The following is a 7,265-nucleotide window of genomic DNA, read 5'->3' on the forward strand; positions in this document are numbered from 1 at the left end:
GTTTCCCAGCAGACAGCCGTAAGGCGACAGATGTTACAAGATGCCGCGGCTATGTCTGCTAAAGGGCCAGATACACATTTGTCTGGACTCAGGGAAAAGACTGGGTTGCAGTGCCCTGAGAAGGAGGACGTGTTTAAAAACTTGTTACAAGATGTTCAACAGCCGTTTCAAAATGCTTTGGCTCTGGAGGAAGCAACTAGGGTGCAGCAGTTGGAACTCGAGGAGGTCCGGAGGCAACAGCACAAAGATAGGGAAGTCCTCAGTAAAATGATGAGCTCTATTTAAGAGAAAAGAACCTTTCAGAAGCAAGTCATTGAAATGCGCAAACGAGAAAAAGAAATGGCTGAAACAAGGTTTGAAACTGCACAAGAAGAATGTTTAAAATACCAGCAGCGTATAGAGCGAATGGGGAAAGAAATAAATTATCTACAAGACAGAGCAGAAAAAATTTCAGGTAAACGCAAAAATCTTGACCCAACATAAAAAGAAACCCGATCATGAATTACAGCAACTTCAAGCTAAGATACACAAACTTGAAGCAAATATGTTACTGTTGCAAGAATCTAACTCTGAACTCATTGAGAAAAGAGAGATGTTGCTGATGGAAAAGAAGTTGCTTGAAGAAGATGTAAAAAGTTGGAGGGCCCGAACACAGCAGCTCACTGAAGAGAATGGAAAGTTGAAAACTGATATTGCAAGGGTAAATGCAGCCCAGAATACAAGTCAAGGTCAATGTCCAAGTGCAAAAGAAGAAGCAGTAAATAGAGGAGTGAAAAGAAAAATCTGCAGAGAGAACTTGATGCCAAAGTCATAGATATACAAGAGAAAATGAATACCCTAACCTAGGTTGAAGACATTGAAAAGCGATTCAAGACTCAATATGAAGAATTAAAGATTCAGCATGATAAGCTGGGTGCCGAGACCTTCTTGGCTCAGACAGTACAGTTAGAAGAGCTAGCTTCTCAAACAAAAGTACAAGAATTAAGAGAGTCCCGTACCCAGGCTGAAACAAAGATAAGAGCACTGGAAGTCCAACAAAGGTCAATAAGTGCAAAAGAAAGTGAAGTTAAATGTCAACAGCAACAATCCCCAAAAATTCTAACAGAGTTGTCCACAGTTCAAAAAGACCTTTAGTAATGTTACTAAGGCTATTCAAGACAATGTTAGCAGAATACAAACTGTTAAGGATAACTAGGAGAGGTTTGACCTTGAAACACCTTCCACTTGGATTTCAGGAAAAGAAAAGCAGTTAAGTGATCTACAATTATCCAAGATTTTACCGGAGCCTCAAGTCACAAGAACTCAGGAAATTAATAATATGCTTCAAAAGGTGCCGCAGACCGCGAATATTACCGACTTGCCTCTGCATCAGTTAAATGGAATGAAAAGTCAGCCACCCCAATAAGCTGAGTTCCTGTCCTCCTCTATTGCTTTGCTGAAAGTGGTACAGACTAAGTATGTTGCAGCAAAAGAAGTGAAGAATACATCCCGCCAGCCTCTAGTTCGGAAACGGTGATCTCCAGTTGATTCTGGTAAGACTGTTCCAGGGTAAAAGCTTGCTGGGCGGTGGAATGAACTGAAATGTAAAAGACTGTATGATCAGAACTTGGAGATTGGCCAGTTATGCCAAGAAAGTTCCAGATTCGTAAGAGATGTGATAGAAAAGTGATTACCTATTTTAGATGTGGTGGCTTAGGCCATATTGCTGCTAATTGTTCACGTAACTTTGAATCTATGCAATATAATAATGCTTACATACATCGCAGAAGGTCTTTATGTGCTCAGACTCTCGGAAGAGTTGGCAACCCTCACGGATCCTAAAAAAATGCCAATATTCAATGCCGTGAATTTAGGGATTGGGGCTTAATCACACCATTAAGACCCACCCCTGCTCTTCAATGCAGTGAATTTAGGCATTTTATAGTGGGGGCGTAATGCAAATACATCACCATGCCCCCTCCTACCCCTGTCATGTGACCTGTCCTCCCGGAGGACAGAGTCACAAACTCAGCAACTATGATATATACAGCCTCGGACTGGCCTGCCGGCCAGCCGGGCTGTAGACCGGTAGGCCCAGCCGCGATTAAGCCCCGCCCCCTCCGACATTGGGGCGGAGCTTGCAGGGAGCACCTCGTAGACGGTCGTCTGTGTAAGAAACACACTACCGCGCAGGCGCAGAGAGCCGTGCCTTGGCTCTCTGCGCCTGCGCGGTAGTGTTTTGTGAACTTCAGCAGGGGAGGAGGACGGAGTTTCTACCGCGGCTGTCTTCTTGTCACTAGCCGCGCCGCCCAGAGGAGCAGGATGTCGGAGCTTTTCAAGGTAAGGTAAGTGGCAAAAAGAGGGGTTACTATTACTACTCGTTTCCCACAGTGAATGAGGGTTACTTTTCACCTCTTTTTTTTCCCCCTCTTTGTACTGCAGTCTGCAGGTACTGTTAAATTGCACACAGATAGCTGACTAGCATTCACCATAAGTGTGTACAATGCTCTGGATCTTAGGAAAAAGCTATAAAGGGTTAAGTAAAATCAGCAGTGATTAGACTCCTTTGTTGACATTTATTGTGGGAGTCTATTACATTCAGAATTTGTGGAGCAACAACCAATGTGAGGTCCAGAAGTAATGCGTAGCACCTCACTCCCTGCCAATCGAGGAGCCAGAATTGGGAGTGCCCAACCTGTACCCAGAAGCCTCCACAGGAGGGGGATCCAGGTTAACCAGTACTAGCAAGAGGTTACGACTCATGCTGTACCAACAAGATGCAGAGGCTGCAAGGACCAGATATCTTTTTCCTCATTGCCTGTGAGCCTTGTATAAGCGTGTGCCCCAAAAACAGGCTGTCATTGGAGCAGGACTGCCTTGCTGGCTGTAAGAGGGGGAGAATGCTAGTAACCACAGGACTGTGCCCAGGGGTTGGCTAAAGAGAGACTGATAATTATAACGTATTCAGTTGTTATGGTATAATTGTTTAACCTTTTAATAAAAAGTACTATAGCTCCGTTGTGTTAAATAAACTTAAGTTTTCATTATTCAGATGTTTGCCTGGATGTGAAAATACCAGTGTACACAATTAATGAAAAACTTTTGTTTTATACATCACGGAAACATTATCATTGTAAAATTCTGTAGATGGTTTAGCCAAACGGTATTGTCACAAGGCTTAGCAAGAGAGTTCCCCTGCTTTGGTTCTATACACTGTTAAAAACACCACAACTCCTGGGAAACAATAAAGAATATATATGTATATATAGTGTGAATTGAGAGTACTATAGCTGCACAGAGAACACTAAATGCTGAGTTGGTTTGGGTCTATAGTTGAATGTGGGGCTGAGTGTGGGGAGGAGGCTGAGTGTGGGGAGGGGGGCTATCTATTAAATGTGAATATTAATTATTTAATGCTAGGAATGGTAGTGGGAAATGGCTGTATTAAACGTAAATGCTATTGATTTATTGCTGGGGCCGTTTGGAGGGAGGGTAATAGGTTTATTTATTAAATGGGAATACTATTAATTTAATGTTGGGGTTGGTTGGACGGAAATAGATCTATTTATCAAATGTGAGTGCTATTACTTTAATGTTGAGGCTGGAGAGAGGCCTAATTATTAAATGTGGGTGCTCTTGATTTAATGGCAGGGATGGTTGGCGTTTCTAAATGTACCAATTATTTTTTCCAAATAGGGCCCTCAACATTCCAGGATGCAGACAAGCCGCAACTAAAGAAACCAGCAGCCACAGGTAGTAAAAGTGACAACAACAGGTAGGACAGTCTGTCAAATGTTCTGAGTCTAGTGTAGGCTTGGCTAACCTGTGGTACTCCAGGTGTTGTGAAACTACAAGTCCCAGCATACCCTTCCAGCAATAAGCTGCTATATATTGGCAAAGCATGCTGGGACTTGTAGTTTCAAAACACCTGGAGTGCCACAGGTTAGCCAAACCTGGTCTAGTGGGACAATCCTGATTTTTGGTGACTGTTCTGCCCAATCTAAGAGGCAGGTCAAGACTGTGTATTCTTTATACACACACTGCATTCTTTATATACTACACTAAGGTGCTAGCTGTCCTTTGTGGGCTGACCGCTCCCCCTCTAGTGTCTGGTCCCGCCTCTATGATGGCTGACCACACCACCTCTGGTGGGCCCCTAGTGTTGCATTCCCGGTGGGCCCTTCATGCCCCAGTCCGACACTGGATATATATACATACTTGAGCCAAAAAAAGTATTAGTCCTCTGGCTACTATTATGTTTAGCATACTATTATCCTTTGCAGAGACTTGAAAGTTATGTAACATTTCACACCTCTGCTGATTCCGGCAAATGGGTAATATATGCTGCCAAAATGGCCTGAGCTTGCTAATCTAAATTATTGCTTTTACAGCTCAAGGAAACAGCGATACTTTGCCTGCAACAGCAGAAGGGCCCACTCGCCAAGCTGAAAATCCACCATCCCTACAATACATTTAAAAGAAAAAAGTTAAATTATTAGAACAATATTATTTATAATAATTTGTTTTCCTTTAGTTTAGGTTGTTTTAGTTAATATATTTTTTTTTATACATACATTGGTGTGAGTGTTTTTTTATACAAATACATGTAAATGTGTATTCATATAAACTTGGCCCATAATGAAGGGACATTTTAAACATAAACGAATATCTAATATACATTTGTCCCTTTCCACTAGGTTTTAAGTCCCTAAATTTTTAAGTAGCAGTATTACTACATGCGCAAGCATACTCAATGGCTGCAAACCCATCCTGGGACCTGTAATGTCCCAAAAAGAAACATTTAATACAATATAGAAACACACATTATTGGTCACCTACATAATAGTGTAACTCAAACAAAACAAAAGCCCTGGTAAATAATGCAAAATCAGATCCCCTGCAAAGTAAGCTCTTTGTAAATACATATTATTTATATTATTTTAAATCTATATTATTATACATTGAAAATTATAAATATAAATAAAATTATATATATGTATATATATGTATATATATTATAATGTCAAACAAAATAACGTCGTATATACCTAAGAGCAGTTCTGTACAGTGCACTTATTATAAAAATTATTTCAAAATAAATTCATGCGCTGCAGAATTAGTGGCGCTATATAAATAAACAGTGATGATGATGATGTCATCTCAACAATAAGCAAGGCAACAGAACTGATCTATTTGTATACAAAAATTTCATAGAATACTCTAAAGTCCGTAGTCTGTGCTGCCCACAGCGGATGGTTTCTGTGGTCGGACGCTAATTTCTGCTGCGTCCCTTTTTACGTATGTTACTTGCAACTCAATTCATTTTGGTACGTATCTGCAGATCCGTTGCTTGATGAATTCGCCCGTACGTTGCTTGCACTCATGTGTATATTACGTTATGCAAGTTGCGCTCAGAATATGTCCGCTAATGAATCAGGCCCTTTGTGGTTGTCAGTACAATACGGTACTGGTTCACCCTCTGACTGAGAGTGATAAATCCATATTGTCATATTTATGCAGTTGTCATAAGGCCTTCTTCTCCAGGATCAAGCAATGTAGGCCACATTTTCAGGAGTTGATGAACGTAACAGTTTACTGCAATATGTCTGACCATGGTTTGGATCAATGCAATCCCTTCAATTTCAGGATGCTGGAAAAAAACTTCAGCTTCTCTGTGGCTTAACAGTTCTTGCACCAAACTTCATAGCACTATTAGTGCTGTTGACACAATGAATTGCAGACCATATGTTGGGATAAGTTCAGTTGGTTGCACACCATTAAAGGTAGAGGTCTGTATGTCACCGATGGTAGTCAGCATATCGATGCTGACTACCCCGACGATACTTACCCCGACGCGGCGACCCCAAATGGCTACTTGACGACCTGGACAACTGCAGGGACCGCCGACTGCCAGGGATCGCGACCAACAAAAATTCCTCCCCCTCTGCATGACGTCACTGCCGACCGCGACACTCTTCTCCATGCTGTTAAGGTGGAAATGTAAGTATGCGCCCAAAGACAATATACAACACTAAGCAAAGTACATTGTCTATGAGTGCATATGTACACCTGACTACTCTGGGCTCCTTCTCCACGTCACCTAGAGCTATTCCACTGTACACTTAGCCACCCTTGTCCACTGTGACTGTGGTCTGACCACCATGTCAAGCCTTCCTCCTCCCACTCATGTCATTTTATGATCCTATCACCATAGGTGCTAGGGTTTACAATGACCAGACTCTGCCCACCCCCATCTAGTACTAGATTCCTCCTTGCTGGACCACTGAACCAATGCACTTTACCTCTGGTAACTCCCAACAACCTTTTTGTAGGGCCTCCTGTCTAATTGGCTACTGCACAGGACCTCTTGGTTAATCTCACATACCCCTACCATACATCATGTGCACCATCAGCCAGTCCCTGTATGCCCTCTCAGAGTGCCAGCTCCTTCCAGCACTATTCCCCATCATGCTGAATCTACCCTCAGCCCCCATTAACTTGGACTGGCATATCCTACTCTGTCCTCCTTCTATCACAATCCATGTTCTTCATCCCCAGACCCCCATATTTACAGCACATTTCAACTCCTGCCAGGCTGTCTGATACTGCATCCAAAGTCTACTTTGTCAGTGTATAATCACTAGTGTAATTGTTAATGTGTAGTCATTATTGTTAATGTTGACACAGTAGAATAGTTTAACTAACTCTTTTTACGTACATTTTATAATTATTATTATTTTTTTTTTATAGGGTGCCACTAGGTGTCCGCGGCGCCGTACAGGGACAGACAAGATTACAATACGAGGTGAGACAACACAGAACAGTAAACAATAGTCACAGTAACTCAGTAAGCTCAAGGCACAGCTAGAGGGGAGGGGAGAGGGGAAGGTCGCCCAGCAACGGCACCTAGGAGGGAGGGCACAGATGAGAGGGAGACCCCCAGGGGGAAGAGAAGGGAGCGAGAGGGGACGTGGGAAGAGGGTCCTCGAGGAGCTGGCGAGCAGAGTTAAAAGTGGTGAAGACAGGAGGAGAGAAAGCCCTGCTCAAAGGAGCGTACAATCTAAGGGGAGGGGTGGACTGACAGATAACACAGGGGAGAGACATTATTGTCTAGTCTTAGTCAGCCTAATCCTGTTTAAATTTTTGTCAGTTCTCAAATACATATTACAAGCATGTTAACTAGATTAATTTCACCTAATTATTTCTCATGCTGCGCTATTCATTTTTTCTACCTACTTTCCACTCCTGCCTTTATATGAATATATTTGCTCTCCACCACAATTCAA

This window comes from Mixophyes fleayi, chromosome 3 (genome assembly GCF_038048845.1).
Source record: "Mixophyes fleayi isolate aMixFle1 chromosome 3, aMixFle1.hap1, whole genome shotgun sequence".
Taxonomy (NCBI): Eukaryota; Metazoa; Chordata; class Amphibia; order Anura; family Limnodynastidae; genus Mixophyes; species Mixophyes fleayi.